The sequence below is a fragment of the Ambystoma mexicanum genome, chromosome 9, assembly GCF_040938575.1.
Source record: "Ambystoma mexicanum isolate Mex_15411 chromosome 9, UKY_AmexF1_1, whole genome shotgun sequence".
NCBI lineage: Eukaryota > Metazoa > Chordata > Amphibia > Caudata > Ambystomatidae > Ambystoma > Ambystoma mexicanum.
Genome location: NC_090931.1, coordinates 216,930,775 through 216,949,562, shown reverse-complemented (window position 1 = coordinate 216,949,562; position 18,788 = coordinate 216,930,775).

Sequence of the window (18,788 nt, the reverse complement as noted above, 5' to 3'; positions counted from 1 at the left end):
CCCCACTCATGTCCCCTATCACCCCCACCCCCCAGCAGTGCAGGGGCAGCCTCCACCAGGCCCCCTCTCATGTCTCCCATCACCCCCACCCCCCAGCAGTGCAGGGGCAGCCTCCACTAGGCCCCACCCATGTCTCCCATCACCCCCACCCCCCAGCAGTGCAGGGGCAGCCTCCACCAGGCCCCCATTCATGTCCCCTATCACCCCCACCCCCCAGCAGTGCAGTGGCAGCCTCCACCAGGCCCCCACTCATGTCTCCCATCACCCCCCACCCGCCAGCAGTGCAGGGGCAGCCTCCACCAGGCCCCCACTCATGTCTCCCACCACCCCCACCACCCAGCCACCAGGGGCAGCCTCCACCAGGCCCCCACTCATGTCCCCTATCACACCCACCCCCCAGCAGTGCAGGGGCAGCCTCCACCAGGCCCCCACTCATGTCTCCCTCCACGCCCACCCCCCACCCACCAGGGGCAGCCTCCATCAGGCCCCCACTCATGTCTCCCATCACCCCCACCCCCCAGCCACTAGGGGCAGCCTCCACCAGGCCCCCACTCATGTCCCCTATCACCCCCACCACCCAGCAGTGCAGGGGCAGCCTCCACGAGGCCCCCACTCATGTCCAACTCATGTCTCCCTGCACCCCCACCCCCCAGCCACCAGGGGCAGTCTCCACCAGGCCCCCACTCATGTCCCCTATCAACCCCCACCCCCCATCAGTGCAGGGGCAGCCTCCACCAGGCCCCCACTCATGTCTCCCTGCACCCCCACCCACCAGCCACCAGGGGCAGCCTCCACCAGGCCCCCACTCATGTCTCCCACCACCCCCACCCTCCAGCAGTGCAGGGGCAGCCTCCACCAGGCCCACACTCATGTCCCCCAGACAACATGTCAACACAATCTAGATCCCTGGCCTTTATGGTCAACCTCCAAATGCCAAACACCCACCTGAGTATTGCATCCACCCACTTAGAAATGGCAAAAACTTGATATAACCACAATTGCAAGTTTGGAAATGAACACATGTCCCTCACATATACCCAATGGGTGTCAGTGAATGTCAAAACACATATCATGATATGCATGAAACCAATGAGATGATACTACACTTTGAAGTTTGAAGAAAAATATGTATTAAACGCAACATAAATTGAACCAAAAATAAAAAAACAATAATGGAAATTATTTTTAAAAAAAACAAGCAGGTACGTGAAATAATGCAAAACCACAAATCATAATGCAAACGAAAGGTGTCCAAAGTCACAGTCCACAAAAGTAAATCCAATGGAAAATTAAAATCGAAAACCATTGCTCCATGGGGAAATCATAAAAAAAAATGAAAATCCAAAAGTCAACTATATACAGATAAACAATCCAGGGGCCATGATCCCAACAGAAGAAATGAAACCTATCTAATAACACTACCTAAAAAAAAAGAATATATACAAAAAGGTCCAAAAAAATGCTAAACCAAAGGAAACCTAACACTAACTACAGAACTATTTACAAGGGCAGCGGGCTAGTCCAACAGCTCACTTCGCGATGTTCCGGGCCAGGGTATCATCGAACTCCCGCTCAATGTCCCGGAGGCGCTCCTCCTCCATGGCCCCGAGGGTCCACAGGGCCGTCCACATGTTCCCCCCAAACTCCTTGCGGATTGCCTCGAGGCACTCGGCCCGCCTCAGGGCCTTCCACATGGAGTTCTCCGCCCTGACCATCGTGAGCCGTGCCTCTTCCGCCCGCTGCCGCTCCGCTTCTATGGCGTGGCCCAACCGCTGCCACACGGAAGACATTTCCCGTCCTGGGTCCTCCAGCTCCCCGGCAGATGCCTGCCGCTCCGATGTAGAAGGCCCCGAGCCATCATGGCTCCCACCACGTTGCTGCTGCGCCTCTGCCCGTGCACTGCCTCCTGCTGCCTGCACATCCTCCGCTGGCTGGGCTGCAGTCGTTGATGTGGACACCCCTGCTGGACGTCCGACTCCCGACTGTGGCAGGGATGCCTCCTCCACCAGCCTGGCCGCACCGTCAGAGGCAGCTCCACAGGGCACCCAGGTGGCTTATGGGTGGGAAGATGGCACGGAGGACGACTGGCGCATAGGGGGTTCAGTTGAGGACGGGGTCGTAGCAAGCCCCATCAAACGGAGGAATCCGGCCTGGGTGACCTGTCCCAGTAGGCCGACGCGGTCAACGAGTCATTCGAGATGACGTGCAGTCTCCTCATGAAAAGACTGCAGGTCACCTCGCATGGCCCTTTGACGCAACGCCACACCAGTCAGGACAGGCTCAACCCAGACCCGGAAAGCCACGTCCGCAGGCAGAGGAAGGCCAGTTGTCGTGAGCTCATCCCCTGCCTGAAAACGGGTCTGGACGTAGGCATCCCTGTTGGTGCAAGATGATGCAGTGACAGGATCAGGGACAGGATTGCACACAGGCACCTCCGCGGCGACCTGTGCTGCCTCCTGTCCCTGGTCCTGCACTGCACCACTAGCACCAGTGGAATCCCCACCTCCAGACCCCGTCTCTGTTGCTTGCACGGCCTCCTCCTCCACCAAACCCCCCACCAACCTGGATGACTCCTTGCCATATTCCCCCGTTGGGCCCTGTGGGGTCCCAGCTGCACCTTCTGCTGCCGAGGAGTCCAACGTGCAAAATCACTCCGTATCAAGCTGGCCACGCGTAAGCACACGGAAGACCACGAAGGCCGAATTACTGCCCCCCAGAGCCCTGAGCACGCTCCCACCTGCAATCTGCTGCTGCCTGACTGCCTGCTGCCCACGTGCCCTGCCATTTGCTGCCTGCACATCGGCCAGGGGTGCTGTTGCTATGACCACCCCTGCTGGAACCGAAGACTCCCGACTGGGATTCCATCGCTCCACAGCCCAGCCCCAGGACCCAGTTGCCCACCCACTCCTGCCTCTGGGGTTGTCATGTCGGCACTGCAACATCTGGCACCACTCACAACCCCCGGCCAGAGAGGCAGAGGGGCACCAGCTTCAGTGCCAGGGAAGTTGGTGTCCTGGTGGAGCAAGTCCTGGGGCAGTATGATGCCCTCTACAGAAGTGTGCGTGCCGACAAGGAAGGACGGACATTGTGACTGCCATCAACGCGGAGGGGGTGGCAGTCCGTGACTTCCAACATGTCAAGAAGCGCTGGGAGGACTTCAGGTCCAGGACCCTGAACAAGGCCCGGCGCCTCTTGAAGGCAGCGGATGCTAAGGGGCGCCGGGGCCACTTGTTGGAAGATCAGATGAGGGTCCTGGAACGCATATCCCCAGCGCTCCACGCCCAGGTCCTTGAGAGGCAGACCCGTCTGGAGTCGAGCGGTAAGTGTACATGCATCATGATTGTAAGCTGTGCGTGTGGTGATGTGCCAGTAGTGTGCCGGTTGCACATCTGTTTGTATGGGGCCGAGTATGGGTGGGGGTGTACAGGACCGTGAGGCTAACACATGTGAGGGCTGTCATGTGTGAGACATGGATGGTGCTTGTGTGTGTAGGCTTGCATTCCAAATGCAGTTGTGTGGGCACACATGTTTGTATGAATGTGTATGTAATTAGGCATGTTTGTGATGTCACGCATGTATGTTGTTTTCAGCTGCATGTATCAGCACTGTGTACATGTGCATGTGTGGGTATTTGACAAGGGTGCAACAGTGATGCAACATGGATGCATGTGACAGCGGGATGTGGAAGCCTGATTGGCAGATGTGACATGGATGCCCATCGGAACACTGCGACAGTTGGCTGAGGTGTACACATGCATGCAAGTGTGGTGTTGTGCGTGCATGTGTAGTGCATTCCCTGTGTTGCATGTGATGCCTGGCTCACCTTTGCCTGCTCATGCTGTTGTATGTGTATGGATGGTGCTGGCAGTTGCGATGTGGCTGTGGTATGGCTCATGTGTGCATGTAGAAATGACATGTGTGTTGCCGATTGTGATGCCATGTCTGAGGTTTGCCAATGCCACTCATGTGCAACTGTCATATGTGTATGTGTCCATTGTACAGTGCCCTGATGCCTGTGTTTTATTTCTCCCTGTCTGCAGCGTCAACTGATGAAGAGGGCGGAGAAGGTGCTGTGGAGCACAGCGGCGGGGATCGCACCGCCAGCCGGAGACGCAAGGCCCGGCTCCCCTCCCAGGTTGTGATCTCGTCGGGGAGTGAGGAGTCCGGTGCCGCATCCCAGGCCGCAGCTGCCGGGGGGAGGTCCAAGAGGCAGAAAGAGGCAGAGGTCGGAGTTGGACTCCTCGGCAGCAGAAGGGGCAGCTGGGACCCCACAGGGCCCAACGGGGGAATATGGCACGGAGTCATCCAGGTTGGTGGGGGGTTTGGTGGAGGAGGAGGCCGTGCAATCAACAGAGATGGGGTCTGGAGGTGGGGATTCCACTGGTGCTAGTGGTGCAGTGCAGGACCAGGGACAGGAGGCAGCACAGGTCGCCGCGGAGGTGCCTGTGTGCAATCCTGTCCCTGATCCTGTCACTGCATCATCTTGCACCCGCAGGGATGCGTACGTCCAGACCAGTTTTCAGGCAGGGGATGAGCTCACGACAACTGGCCTTCCTCTGCCTGCGGACGTGGCTATCCGGGTCTGGGTTGAGCCTGTCCTGACTGGTGTGGCGTTGCGTCAACGGGCCATGCGAGGTGACCTGCAGTCTTTTCATGAGGAGACTGCACGTCATCTCGAATGGCTCGTTGACCGCGTCGGCCTACTGGGCAGGTCACCCAGGCCGGATTCCTCCGTTTGATGGGGCTTGCTACGACCCCTTCCTCAACTGAACCCCCTATGCGCCAGTCGTCCTCCGTGCCATCTTCCCACCCATCAGTCACCTGGGTGCCCTGTGGAGCTGCCTCTGACGGTGCGGCCAGGCTGGTGGAGGAGGCATCCCTGCCACAGTCGGGAGTCGGACGTCCAGCAGGGGTGGCCACATCAACGACTGCACCCCAGCCAGCAGAGGATGTGCAGGCAGCAGGAGGCAGTTCACGGGCAGAGGTGCAGCAGCAGCAACGTGGTGGGAGCCATGATGGCTCGGGGCCTTCCAATTCGGAGGGGCAGGCATCGGCCGGAGGGAAGGAGGACCCAGGACGGGAAGTGTCTTCCGTGTGGCAGCGGTTGGGCCACGCCATAGATGCGGAGCGGCAGCGAGCGGAAGAGGAACGGCTCACGATGGTCAGGGCGGAGAACTCCATGCGGAGGGACCTGAGGCAGGCCGAGTGCCTCGAGGCAATCCACAGGGAGTTTGGGGTGAACATGTGGACGGCCCTGCGGACCCTCGGGCCATGGAGGAGGACCTCCTCTGGGACATTGAGCAGGAGTTCGATGATGCCCTGGCCCGGAACATCCCGAAGTGAGCCGTCGGACTAGCCCGCTGCCCTTGTAAATAGTTCTATAGTTAGTGTCAGGTTTCCTTTGGTTTAGCATTTTTTTGGGACCTTTTATACAATGGGCCACATTTTTGTATATAGTTATTTTTTTTAGGTAGTGTTATTAGATAGGTTTCATTTCTTCGGTTGGGATCATGGACCCTGGATTGTTTATCTGTACATAGTTGACTTTTGGATTTTCAATTTTTATTATGATTTCCCCATGGAGCAATGATTTTCGATTTTAATTTTCCATTGGATTTACTTTTGTGGACTGTGACTTTGGACACCTTTCCTTTGCATTATGATTTGTGGTTTTGCATTATTTCACGGACCTGCTGTTTTTTTTTAAAAAAAATTCTATTATTGTTTGTTTATTTTTGATTCAATTTATGTTGCGTTTAATACATATTTTTCTTCAAACTTCAAAGTGTAGTATCATCTCATTGGTTTCATGCATATCATGATATGGGTTTTGACATTCACTGACACCCATTGGGTGTATGTGAGGGACATGTGTTCATTTCCAAACTTGCAATTGGGGTTCTGTCATGTTTTTGCCATTTCTAAGTGGGTGGATGCAATACTGGGGTGTGTGTTTGGCATTTGGAGGCTGACCATAAGGGCCAGGGATCTACATTGTGGTGACATGTTGGCTGGGGGACATGAGTGGGGGCCTGGTGGAGGCTGCCCCTGCACTGCTGGGGGGTGGGGGTGATAGTAGACATGAGTGGGGGCCTGGTGGAGGGTGCCCCTGGTGGCTGGGGGGTGGGGGTGGTGGGAGACATGAGTTGGACATGAGTGGGGGCCTGGTGGAGGCTGCCCCTGCACAGCTGGGGGGTGGGGATGATGGTAGACATGAGTGGGGGCCTGGTGGAGGGTGCCCCTGGTGGCTGGGGGGTGGGGGTGGTGGGAGACATGTGTTGGACATGAGTGGGGGCCTGGTGGAGGCTGCCCCCGCACTGCTGGGGGTGGGGGTGATAGTAGACATGAGTGGGGGCCTGGTGGAGGGTGCCCCTGGATGCTGGGGGTGTGGGGGTGCAGGGGGACATGAGTGGGGGCATGGTGGAGGCTGCCCCTGCACTGCTGGGGGTGGGGGTGATGGGAGACATGAGTGGGGGCCTGGTGGAGGCTGCCCCTGCACTGCTGGGGGGTGGGGGTGGTGGGAGACATGAGTGGGGGCCTGGTGGAGGGTGCCCCTGGTGGCTGGGGGGTGGGGGTGATGGGAGACATGAGTGGGGGCCTGGTGGAGGCTGCCCCTGGATGCTGGGGGGTGGGGGTGATGGGAGACATGAGTGGGGGCCTGTTGGAGGCTGCCTCTGCACTGCTGGGGGATGGGGGTGGTGGGAGACATGAGTGGGGGCCTGGTGGAGGGTGCCCCTGGTGGCTGGGGGGTGGGGGTGGTGGTAGACATGAGTGGGGGCCTGGTGGAGGTTGCCCCTGGATGCTGGGGGGTGGGGGTGGTGGTAGAAATGAGTGGGGGCCTGGTGGAGGCTGCCCCTGCACTGCTGGGGGGTGGGGGTGATGGGAGACATGAGTGGGGGCCTGGTGGAGGCTGCCCCTGGTGGCTGGTGGGTGGGGGTGGTGGGAGGCATGAGTGGGGGCCTGGTGGAGGGTGCCCCTGGATGCTGGGGGGTGGGGGTTCAGGGGGACATGAGTGGGGGCATGGTGGAGGCTGCCCCTGCACTGCTGGGGAGTGGGGGTGATGGGAGACATCAGTGGGGGCCTGGTGGAGGCTGCCCCTGCACTGCTGGGGGGTGGGGGTGGTGGGAGACATGAGCGGGGGCCTGGTGAAGGGTGCCCCTGGTGGCTGGGGGGTGGGGGTGATGGGAGACATGAGTGGGGGCCTGGTGGACGCTGCCCCTGCATGCTGGGGGGTGGGGGTGATGGGAGACATGAGTGGGGGCCTGGTGGAGGCTGCTCCTGCACTGCTGGGGGCTGGGGTGGTGGGAGACATGAGTGGGGGCCTGGTGGAGGGTGCCCCTGGTGGCTGGGGGGTGGGGGTGGTGGTAGACATGAGTGGGGGCCTGGTGGAGGGTGCCCCTGGATGCTGGGGGGTGGGGGTGATGGGAGACATGAGCGGGGGCCTGTTGGAGGCTGCCCCTGCACTGCTGGGGGGTGGGGGTGATGGTAGACATGAGTGGGGGCCTGGTGGAGGGTGCCCCTGGTGGCTGGGGTGTGGGGGTGGTGGTAGACATGAGTTGGACATGAGTGGAGGCCTGGTGGAGGCTGCCCCTGCACAGCTGGGGGGTGAGGTGATGGGAGACATGAGTGGGGGCCTGGTGGAGGCTGTCCCTGGTGGCTGGGGGGTGGGGGTGGTGGTAGACATGAGTGGGGGTCTGGTGGAGGCTGCCCCTGCACTGCTGGGGGGTGAGGTGATGGGAGACATGAGTGGGGGCCTGGTGGAGGCTGCCCCTGGTGGCTGGGGGGTGGGGGTGGTGGGAGACATGAGTGGGGGCCTGGTGGAGGGTGCCCCTGGATGCTGGGGGGTGGGGGTTCAGGGGGACATGAGTGGGGGCATGGTGGAGGCTGCCCCTACACTGCTGGGGGGTGGGAGTGATGGGAGACATCAGTGGGGGCCTGGTGGAGGCTGCCCCTGCACTGCTGGGGGATGGGGGTGGTGGGAGACATGAGCGGGGGCCTGGTGGAGGGTGCCCCTGGTGGCTGGGGGGTGGGGGTGATGGGAGACATGAGTGGGGGCCTGGTGGAGGCTGCACCTGGATGCTGGGGGGTGGGGGTGATGGGAGACATGAGTGGGGGCCTGGTGGAGGCTGCCCCTGCACTGCTGGGGGGTGGGGTGGTGGGAGACATGAGTGGGGGCCTGGTGGAGGGTGCCCCTGGTGGCTGGGGGGTGGGGGTGGTGGTACACATGAGTGGGGGCCTGGTGGAGGGTGCCCCTGTATGCTGTGGGGTGGGGGTGATGGGAGACATGAGCGGGGGCCTGGTGGAGGCTGCCCCTGCACTGCTGGGGGGTGGGGGTGGTGATAGACATGAGTGGGGGCCTGATCGAGGGTGCCCCTGGTGGCTGGGGGGTGGGGGTGGTGGTAGACATCAGTTGGACATGAGTGGAGGCCTGGTGGAGGCTGCCCCTGCACTGCTGGGGGGTGGAGGTGATAGTAGACATGAGTGGGGGCCTGGTGGAGGGTGCCCCTGGATGCTGGGGGGTGGGGGTGATGGGAGACATCAGTGGGGGCCTGGTGGAGGCTGCCCCTGCACTGCTGGGGGGTGGGGGTGATAGTAGACATGAGTGGGTGCCTGGTGGAGGGTGCCCCTGGATGCTGGGGGGTGGGGGTGCAGGGGGACATGAGTGGGGGCCTGGTGGAGGCTGCCCCTGCACTGCTGGGGGGTGGGCGTGGTGGTAGACATGAGTAGGGGCCTGGTGGAGGCTTCCCCAGCACTGCTGGGGAGTGGGGGTGATGGGAGACATGAGTGGGTGCCTGGTGGAGGCTGCCCCTGCACTGCTGGGGGGTGGGGTGGTGGGAGACATGAGTGGGGGCCTGGTGGAGGGTGCCCCTGGTGGCTGGGGGGTGGGGGTGGTGGTGGACATGAGTGGGGGCCTGGTGGAGGGTGCCCCTGGATGCTGGGGGGTGGGGGTGATGGGAGACATGAGCGGGGGCCTGGTGGAGGCTGCCCCTGCACTGCTGGGGGGTGGGGGTGGTGGTAGACATGAGTGGGGGCCTGGTGGAGGGTGCCCCTGGTGGCTGGGGGGTGGGGATGGTGGTAGACATGAGTTGGACATGAGTGGAGGCCTGGTGGAGGCTGCCTCTGCACTGCTGGGGGGTGGGGGTGATAGTAGACATGAGTGGGGGCCTGGTGGAGGGTGCCCCTGGATGCTGGGGGGTGGGGGTGCAGGGGGACATGAGTGGGGGCCTGGTGGAGGCTGCTCCTGCACTGCTGGGGGGTGGGGGTGATAGTAGACATGAGTGGGGGCCTGGTGGAGGGTGCCCCTGGATGCTGGGGGGTGGGGGTGCAGGGGGACATGAGTGGGGGCCTGGTGGAGGCTGCCCCTGCACTGCTGGGGGGTGGCGTGGTGGTAGACATGAGTAGGGGCCTGGTGGAGGCTTCCCCTGCACTGCTGGGGGGTGGGGGTGATGGGCGACATGAGTGGGGGCCTGGTGGAGGGTGCCCCTGGTGGCTGGGGGGTGTGGGTGCAGGGAGACATGAGTTGGACATGAGTGGGGGCCTGGTGGAGGGTGCCCCTGCACTGCTGTGGGGTGGGGGTGATAGGGGACATGAGTGGGGGCCTGGTGGAGGGTGCCCCTGGTGGCTGGGGGGTGGGGGTGGTGGTAGACATGAGTGGGGGCCTGGTGGAGGGTGCCCCTGGTGGCTGGGGGGTGGGGGTGCAGGGAGACATGAGTTGGACATGAGTGGGGGCCTGGTGGAGGCTCCCCCTGCACTGCTGGGGGGTGGGGGTGATGGTATACATGAGTGGGGGCCTGGTGGAGGGTGCCCCTGGTGGCTGGGGGTGGGGGTGATGGGAGACATGAGTTGGACATGAGTGGGGGCCTGGTGGAGGCTGCCCCTGCACTGCTGGGGGTGGGGGTGGTGGTAGACATGAGTGGGGGCATGGTGGAGGCTGCCCCTGCACTGCTGGAGGGTGGGGATGATGGGAGACATGAGTGGGGGCCTGGTGGAGGGTGCCCCTGGTGGCTGGGGGGTGGGGGTGCCGGGAGACATGAGTTGGACATGAGTGGGGGCCTGGTGGAGGGTGCCCCTGCACTGCTGGGGGGTGGGGTTGATAGAGGACATGAGTGGGGGCCTGGTGGAGGGTGCCCCTGGTGGCTGGAGGGTGGGGGTGGTGGTAGACATGTGTTGGGGCCTGGTGGAGGCTGCCCCTGCACTGCTGGGGGGTGGGGGTGATGGGAGACATGAGTGGGGACTGGTGGAGGGTGCCCCTGGTGGCTGGGGGGTGGGGGTGCCGGGAGACATGAGTTGGACATGAGTGGGGGCCTGGTGGAGGGTGCCCCTGCACTGCTGGGGGGTGGGGTTGATAGAGGACATGAGTGGGGGCCTGGTGGAGGGTGCCCCTGGTGGCTGGGGGGTGGGGGTGGTGGTAGACATGTGTTGGGGCCTGGTGGAGGCTGCCCCTGCACTGCTGGGGGGTGGGGGTGATGGGAGACATGAGTGGGGACTGGTGGAGGCTGCCCCTGCACTGCTGGGGGGTGGGGGTGATGGTAGACATGAGTGGGGGCCTGGTGGAGGGTGCCCCTGGTGGCTGGGGGGTGGGGGTGGTGGGAGACATGAGTTGGACATGAGTGGGGGCCTGGTGGAGGGTGCTCCTGGATGCTGGGGGGTGGGGGTGATGGGAGACATGAGTGGGGGCCTGGTGGAGGCTGCCCTTGCACTGCTGGGGGGTGGGGGTGGTGGGAGACATGAGTGGGGGCCTGGTGGAGGGTGCCCCTGGTGGCTGGGGGGTGGGGTGGTGAGAGACATGAGTTGGACATGAGTGGGGGCCTGGTGGAGGCTGCCCCTGGATGCTGGGGGGTGGGGGCGATGGGAGACATGAGTGGGGGCCTGGTGGAGGCTGCCCCTGCACTGCTGGGGGGTGGGGGTGGTGGGAGACATGAGTGGGGGCCTGGTGGAGGGTGCCCCTGGTGGCTGGGGGGTGGGGGTAATGGGAGATATGAGCAGGGGCCTGGTGGAGGCTGCCCCTGGATGCTGGGGGGTGGGGGTGATGGGAGAGATGAGTGGGGGCCTGGTGGAGGCTGCCCCTGCACTGCTGGGGGGTGGGGGTGGTGGGAGACATGAGTGGGGGCCTGGTGAAGGGTGCCCCTGGTGGCTGGGGGGTGGGGGTGATGGGAGACATGAGTTGGACATGAGTGGGGGCCTGGTGGAGGGTGCCCCTGCACTGCTGGGGGGTGGGGGTGATAGGGGACATGAGTGGGGGCCTGGTGGAGGCTGCCCCTGGTGGCTGGGGGGTGGGGGTGGTGGTAGACATGAGAGGGGGCCTGGTGGAGGGTGCCCCTGGTGGCTGGGGGGTGGGGGTGATGGGAGACATGAGTGGGTGCCTGGTGGAGGGTTCCCCTGGTGGCTGGGGGGGTGGGGGTGCAGGGAGACATGAGTTGGACATGAGTGGGGGCCTGGTGGAGGCTGCCCCTGCACTGCTGGGGGGTGGGGGTGATGGTAGACATGAGTGGGGGCCTGGTGGAGGGTGCCCCTGGATGCTGGGGGTGGGGGTGGTGGGAGACATGAGTGGGGGCCTGGTGGAGAATGCCCCTGGATGCTAGGGGGTGGGGGTGGAGGGAGACATGAGTGGGGGCCTGGTGGAGGGTGCCCCTGGATGCTGGGGGGTGGGGGTGCGGGGAGACATGTGTTTGTGATCAGTAGTGCAAGGTGACATGTGGGTTGGCTGGGGGGCATGGCCATGGTGGATGGGTTGCCTGTGGGACATGAGCAGGGGTGCAGGGTAGTCCCCTGTGGTGTGGGCTGCCTGCAGGGGCCGTGGAGTTTGTAGAGGGAACACCTGGGAGGACCCACATGGCCAAATCACGTGTAGCATTCCCCGGCACCACCGAAATACACGTACCCTGCTGAAATTGCGTGTGAATCTTCCCACGCACCTCGGGATACACGTACCCAGGCCAATCGCGTGTGGAACTTCCCGCGCACCCGAAGTACACGTACCCAGGCCAATCGCGTGTGGTACTTCCCGCGCATCCCGAAGTACACGTACCCAGGCCAATCGTGTGTGGAACTTCCCACGCACCCCGAAACACACGTACCCAGGCCAATCGCGTGTGGAACTTCCCGCGCACCCCGTAGTACACGTACCCAGGCTAATCGCGTGTGGGACTTCCCGCGCACCCCGAAGTACACGTACCCAGGCCAATCGCGTGTGGAACTTCTCGCGCACCCCGAAACACACGTACCCAGGCTAATCGCGTGTGGAACTTCCCGCGCACCCCGTAGTACACGTACCCAGGCTAATCGCGTGTGGGACTTCCCGCGCACCCCGAAGTACACGTACCCAGGCCAATCGCGTGTGGGACTTCCCGCGCACCCCGAAGTACACGTACCCAGGCCAATCGCGTGTGGAACTTCCCGCGCACCCCGAAGTACACGTACTCAGGCCAATCGCGTGTGGATCTTCCCGCGCACCCCGAAGTACACGTACCCAGGCCAATCGCGTGTGGAACTTCCCGCGCACCCCGAAGTACACGTACCCAGGCCAATCGCGTGTGGAACTTCCCGCGCACCCCGTAGTACACGTACCCAGGCCAATCTCGTGTGGGACTTCCCGCGCACCCCGTAGTACACGTACCAAGGCCAATCGCGTGTGGGACTTCCCGCGCACCCCGAAGTACACGTACCCAGGCCAATCGCGTGTGGAACTTCCCGCGCACCCAGGAACACACGCACACGCTATTTTTCACACAGCAGGTGTCCGTGTTTGTCGGTACTCCTTTGCACCTCATTTGTCCTATAGGGCCACTGTATGGACCATTCATCATGGCTGTATATGGGTGCTCTTTGTTATCGCTCATTTTGGCGCACATTTTTTTCAGGCACAGGGACGCTACCGCCTGCTTTCTTGTGGCGTACTTGTTTGGCCCCGTGCGCGACTTTGACCGTGCGCTGGTTTGCCCTATTCAATTCCATGAATACGGGTTGTAGGCGAGCGTGTGGGCGTTCCGCGCACTTGCCTCCTGTACTTCCCCCGTGACGCCCATATTTTCATGCGTTGTTCCCCATTCCGAGTGTTACGCCCCGTGTTACGCCTACTTTTGTGATGTGCGCCGCGCTATGTGCGATTTCGCAGTGTCCGTGGCGCACGTTGTTGGATGACCTGTGCGCCGGCGTGCGCGGCGCACATTTTCAGCGCACATCCAATGTTTTTCTCGTGCACGGACTTCCATGAATCGATGTGCGCTGGTTTCCCTGCAATTTTCGCACTTGCACTACGATTTTCGCACTTTTACTGCGAATCGCACGTTTTGGCACCTCTGCGCGGGAATTTTCGGCGCACATTAATTCCATGAATCGACCCCAGAGTTTCCAATGGCTTTTACTTGAATAGCAGTACTTTCTGGAGCAAGCTTTGCCTATGCAGCATGCTTTTTAATCATTTTGACCAATAGTTTACTACAAAAACCTATACAGTCCCAAGCACTCAGAGCTCGCGGTGCTTCCAGTCTGCACACATCAACACAATAGCAAAGCTGTCTTGCATTTTCCCTCTCATCCCAATTAACCAAACTCCACTCACTCTCTTTCTGAGCCACAAGACTTCCTGAAGATCATACAAATGGCAGTAGTTTGTGGTACAAATACTAATAACATAAATTGGTATGCCATTATTTAACAGACTTTCTTCGATAATCTGCAATTTGGTCGGCTACATTTGGTTGATTCGACCAAATAAACGGTTCTACGTTATTTTATTGCGGGACTTTTCATCACAGGGTTTTTTTACTGCGAATTTTCTTTCGAAAAAAAACCAACCATTTTATTTTTTTTTGGGGGGGGGTTACCCCCCAAACCTGCCGTTCACTTTATTTATTTTTTTATTCCCTTACACAATTTTTTTTTTATTTTTTAACGCCGCCCCCAAAAAAAAGATGAGTTTTTTTTTCTAAAATAAATTTGCGGTAAAAAACCCTGCAATGAAAAGTCCTGCGATCAAAGGACGTTATACCAAATAAACTTGCATGTATCTATAGAAACGCCACGATGCTGCAATTACGTTGCATTCAAGCATTCAGGCTCGCACGCACAGCACACAATACCAAACCCCATTCATTAGATGGCAAATCCAAACAGGGAAAAAAAATCTTTAAGGAATATCTTAAGCCGTTAAAAAGTATGACACATATTGTGAGGAATTCGACCATCCGAATGGTGGGTGTGCGCTCATCTGGGCTTTTTTTAAATGTTTAATTAAATGAAATTAGGGTAGAGCACCCACAGGAAAATGTGTGTGGATGATCCACACACATTTTCCTATGCTCACAACACGACAAAGCATAGGCCTGTGTACTTCAGGATGGATAATGCCGACAGGCACTGTTCACCCATAATATTTAGTTGGAATATGACAGCCAAGGGTTGCACAAAGTTCTCTCCAGGAGGGGGGAGGGCCAACCTCCCCCATGCCATCGTCAGCCTGATCAAATTATATAGGCTTGATTGATCCGCCTTGCTCTTTTGTTATGCCATGCATCTGGGGGCAGTGATTATCACACCAAGAGAGGGTATTTCAAACCGGCCCACACAAGGAAAACACAACAAGCTTTCTTATGCAACTGTTTCAAGTGGAAGCCAGCTACTGCCTCTCAGTATCAATGGCCCTGAACTTTAATTTCTGCATCTGTTGTTTACAGTAGGCCCACCCCCCAGGAAGACCCCATTCCTAGGGTACGAGAATGTGGTTTTCAGGAGCCAGAGAGTCTGGTCTTGCTGCAATTTCAAGGGAGGCCTGCCACTTTAATCAAGAACCACAGAGAGATCCATTAACTAGGGAGACTCTTTTATCAGCAACAGGCAGGAAGATGGGTATCACAAGGGAGTGAGCCAGAGATATTTCAGTTGCTAGAAGTGCTCCGTCATTTTAGTTCTGGGGCACACCTTGTTCCTGTTTTCACCCCCTTTATCTTTCCTGTTGCAAAGCACTCTAGTTAGGACCTCGTTGTTAGGCGGAAACCTGTGCAGTTCCCTCTGGGACCACTGCAAAAGATTTAGGACTACAGGCGTTTGGTGGTGAACCCACTTGGTAGCAGTCTGTACCACACAGATTCACTTGGTAGCTGTGGCTGAGCAGTCAGACTTCCCTCAAGAAAAGTTGAGCAGTATGTGGAGTATACAAAATAGGGTAATTCTTCACAGCAAGGCAAGCAAACACGCAACAAGGCTTAGTGTAAAGATATTAAGGCATTTATTTATTACAGAACATCTACGAAAAACACTAAGGCAAATCACGGCAAACACAATTACTCTACGAAGTAGAAAACGATCAATCCCCCTAGCAATATCGACAACTCTAGGTTCTACCGGTACCACTTATTTTCAGACAGAGGTGTATACCTCAACCTAGATGACACTCGAATATTAGTTAGGACGGGAGAGGAAAAGATAGGCAGGTTATGAAATCAACACAGTTCAATCCTTTGCGGATAAAATGCAAGGCAGGAAGGCAAGAATCACAATAGATCATAAAGTTCAGAGGCCAGGCCCACTCGGAGAGAGGCAAGGCGCGATGTCCCAAAAAGTCTCTAGTGGAGATGCATTCAAGTCTTTGTAGCAAATTGTTATCGGCAGATTGAACCAGTTCAGAACAATAAAATGAGAAAAGCTTGGAGGCGACCCAACGGAACGGAGAGGATTAAGACACCTCACTCGAACCGATCGAAAGGGAAGCCAGGCGGACACGGTACCTTGTTGTGGAGGGCAGCTCTGGCGGGGGCAGTTGTTCCTGGTGGTGGATGCACATCGGGTCTTTGCCAAGAGTAGAGATGATCTCGTCGTCGAAGAAAAGGGAAGTCCAGTGCACCACCAGGGAAGAGACCAGCCGCGGAGTGCTCCGTCACAAGGCACCACCTTTTGGTCACGGTACAGGGGTAGTGGCTATCCGGTTGCCGAGGTGCTCTGCACGGGCAATTCGACCACTGCATCCTGAGGCGAATAAAAAGAAAAGGGGACTGGTTGTTCCCACCAGTCAGGGGAAGAGACTCTCCGGCAGGGAGATCTCCTGTCGTCGGGAAGTGGTGAGTCGGTTCTGCAGGGCTCCACCGGAGGTGTCGTTGTTTAGGTCGGCTCAGCGTTACCCTCGTCGGATTCTTAGGTCCTGTGGCGACTTCTGAAGATCCAGTCCCAAAAGCCCTGCTTTTATGCAGAAAACCCCCATTCATTCAGCCTAGCTGTCAATCAACACATGCTAAGTGGTGAGCGTGAAGGCTCACCACTTGGGCCAATCACTCCAGAGTGCGACCGGAGTTGGCAAGGCAACTCAGTCCAGGGTGCCTAAACCCCCTCCCACGCCCCTGTGGTAACCCAGACAGAATGGCACCACTTTGGAGGGTCTCTGTACAGAGCCCACCAAAAGTGGAACAAAGGGCTCGACCTTTGGTTTAGGAGTCACAGAGACGAACACAGACGCCATTTTACAAACCGAGTTCTGGCAGAAAATACCATCCGATAAACTTATTTAAGATAAGTAGATCGGTGGTACGTTAGAGATTAACGAGAAAAAGTATCAATCTCCAACAATGGGACGAATCCCATAGGGTTATGTTCGGGGTCGAACATAACAAGTAGTTTCCACTGCCACCCGCCAAAACTCGACGAGGGGGGACGGACAGTGCCCCCTCGAGTAACAGATCCAGGAGTAATCGAATTACCCCTACTAGTGCGTCCACAATAAGATGGTTTGTACTAGTTCTGTTAGTAAATTTAGGTCTAGTAAAGCCAATGGTGACTTTACATGCCCGGGGAGACAGTAGTCAGTCCCCGGGTATGGAGTCTATGGTGGAGGTCCGCTAGGACGCCCCAGTGTTACGGCACGTAGGGTGCGGTGTAACACACATAGAAAAACATATGAGACCCTATGGAGTAAAAGACCCCATAGCCCATAGAACACATTGACATTTCCAAGGAATTACACACATACATGTCCAAGAGTGGGAGAAAAAGAGTCTCACTCTTGGCAGGATGGAACAAAACAAACTCCAGAAATCCAGCAAAGCTGCTGGGGGACTCACTAGGTTAGGAAATTCAGCCTAAACAGAGAATTCTCCCTAACACTCGCCCCCCCCAGACTAAGGGACAGGAGGATTTAATCCACTCCTGGATGAATCTCATACCTCTAGTCGATGACATACATCCTAGAGAGACCATCAGCATTTTGGTGGTGACACCCTGACCTGTGCTCAATGGTGAAATCAAACCCTTGCAGGCAGATCGACCATCTCAATAGTTTTGGGTGTTCCCCTTTCATTTGCATTAACCATCTCAAGGGTTGGTGGTCAGTCTGAATGACAAAAGTAAAATCATACAAGTACGGCCTAAACTTCTTCAGAGCCCACACTATAGCAAAGCACTCTCTTTCGATTGTTGCCCACCTTGTTTCAGGATCCTTCAGCTTGCGGTTGATGAAGCAAATGGGGTGCTCCCTACCTTTCCCATCCAGTTGACTGAGTATGGCACCTATCCCTACATTGGAAGCATCTGTCTGCACAATGAAGTGTTGGCGGTAATCAGGAGCTCTGAGTACTGGGGCTTGGCAAAGAGCCTTTTTCAGGTTTTCAAAAGCCTGATTGCACTCCTCGTTCCATTTAACCTTTTTAGGACATTTGGGCGAGGAGATGACATTCAGTGGAGAAGCTATGGTCCCATAGTTCTCTATGAAATTCCTGTAATACCCAGTGAGGCCTAGGAAGGCTCTCACCTGGGTTTGAGTAGTCGGTGTTGTCCAATTTTGCACAGCTTCAATTTTACTGAGCAAAGCCCTTATTTCTCCACCGCCTACCTCATGCCCAAGATAGACTACCTTACTCTGTCCAATTTGGCATTTGCTCGCCTTTATGGTCACATTGGCTCGTCAAAGAGCCTGCAAAACATCTCTCAGGTGGGTTACATGTTCTTCCCAGGAATTGCTGAACACTGCGATGTCATCCAAGTATGCCATGCAGAAGTCCTCCATCCCATTCAGAACCTGGTTTACCATCCGTTGAAACATAGCAAGTGCATTCTTCAATCCGAAAGGCATTACCTTAAACTGGTATAAGCCAACGGGGGTAGAAAATGCAGTTTTCTCCTTGGCATGGTCTGTCAGGGCTATTTGCCAATAGCCTGACGTCAAGTCAAATGTGCTGAGGAACTTGGCAGCGGCAAGTTTATCCACCAACTCATCTGTTCTTGGCAAAGGGTGGGCATCAGTCTTGGTGACTGCAATAAGAGCTCTATAATCCACGCAGAATCTAAGTTCTTTAGATCTGGCCTTTGGTACTAACACAACGGGGCTAGACCATGGACTAGTAGAGGGCTCTATTACCCCGAGATCGAGCATCTTGCTGACCTCACCTTTGATGTGGGTTCGTACGTTTTCTGACATGCGGTATCCTCTGCTTTTGACAGGCAGACAGTCACCAGTGAGTATGTCGTGCTGGCCCCAAGGGGTCAAGCCTGGTGAAAGCGAGAACAGAGAGGCAAATTGATTCAACATAGATTTTCACTCTTCTTGTTGCTCGGGTGTCAGATTGGAGGAGAGATTCACTCCTTCAATTTTTCCATCTAAAGGCAAGCCTCTGAGGAGATCCTGAAGAGCTTCACTCTCTTCTTCTTCCTCGGATGATGCTAGAAGCAACGCTCCTACATCAGGTCGCGAGACATACGCTTTAAGTCGGTTGGTGTGAAAGACTGTCGGAGCCTTCTTGGGATTGCCCAAGTCCACCAGATAGTTAACCTCTCCGAGTTTACCCACTACTCGGTAGGGTCCCATC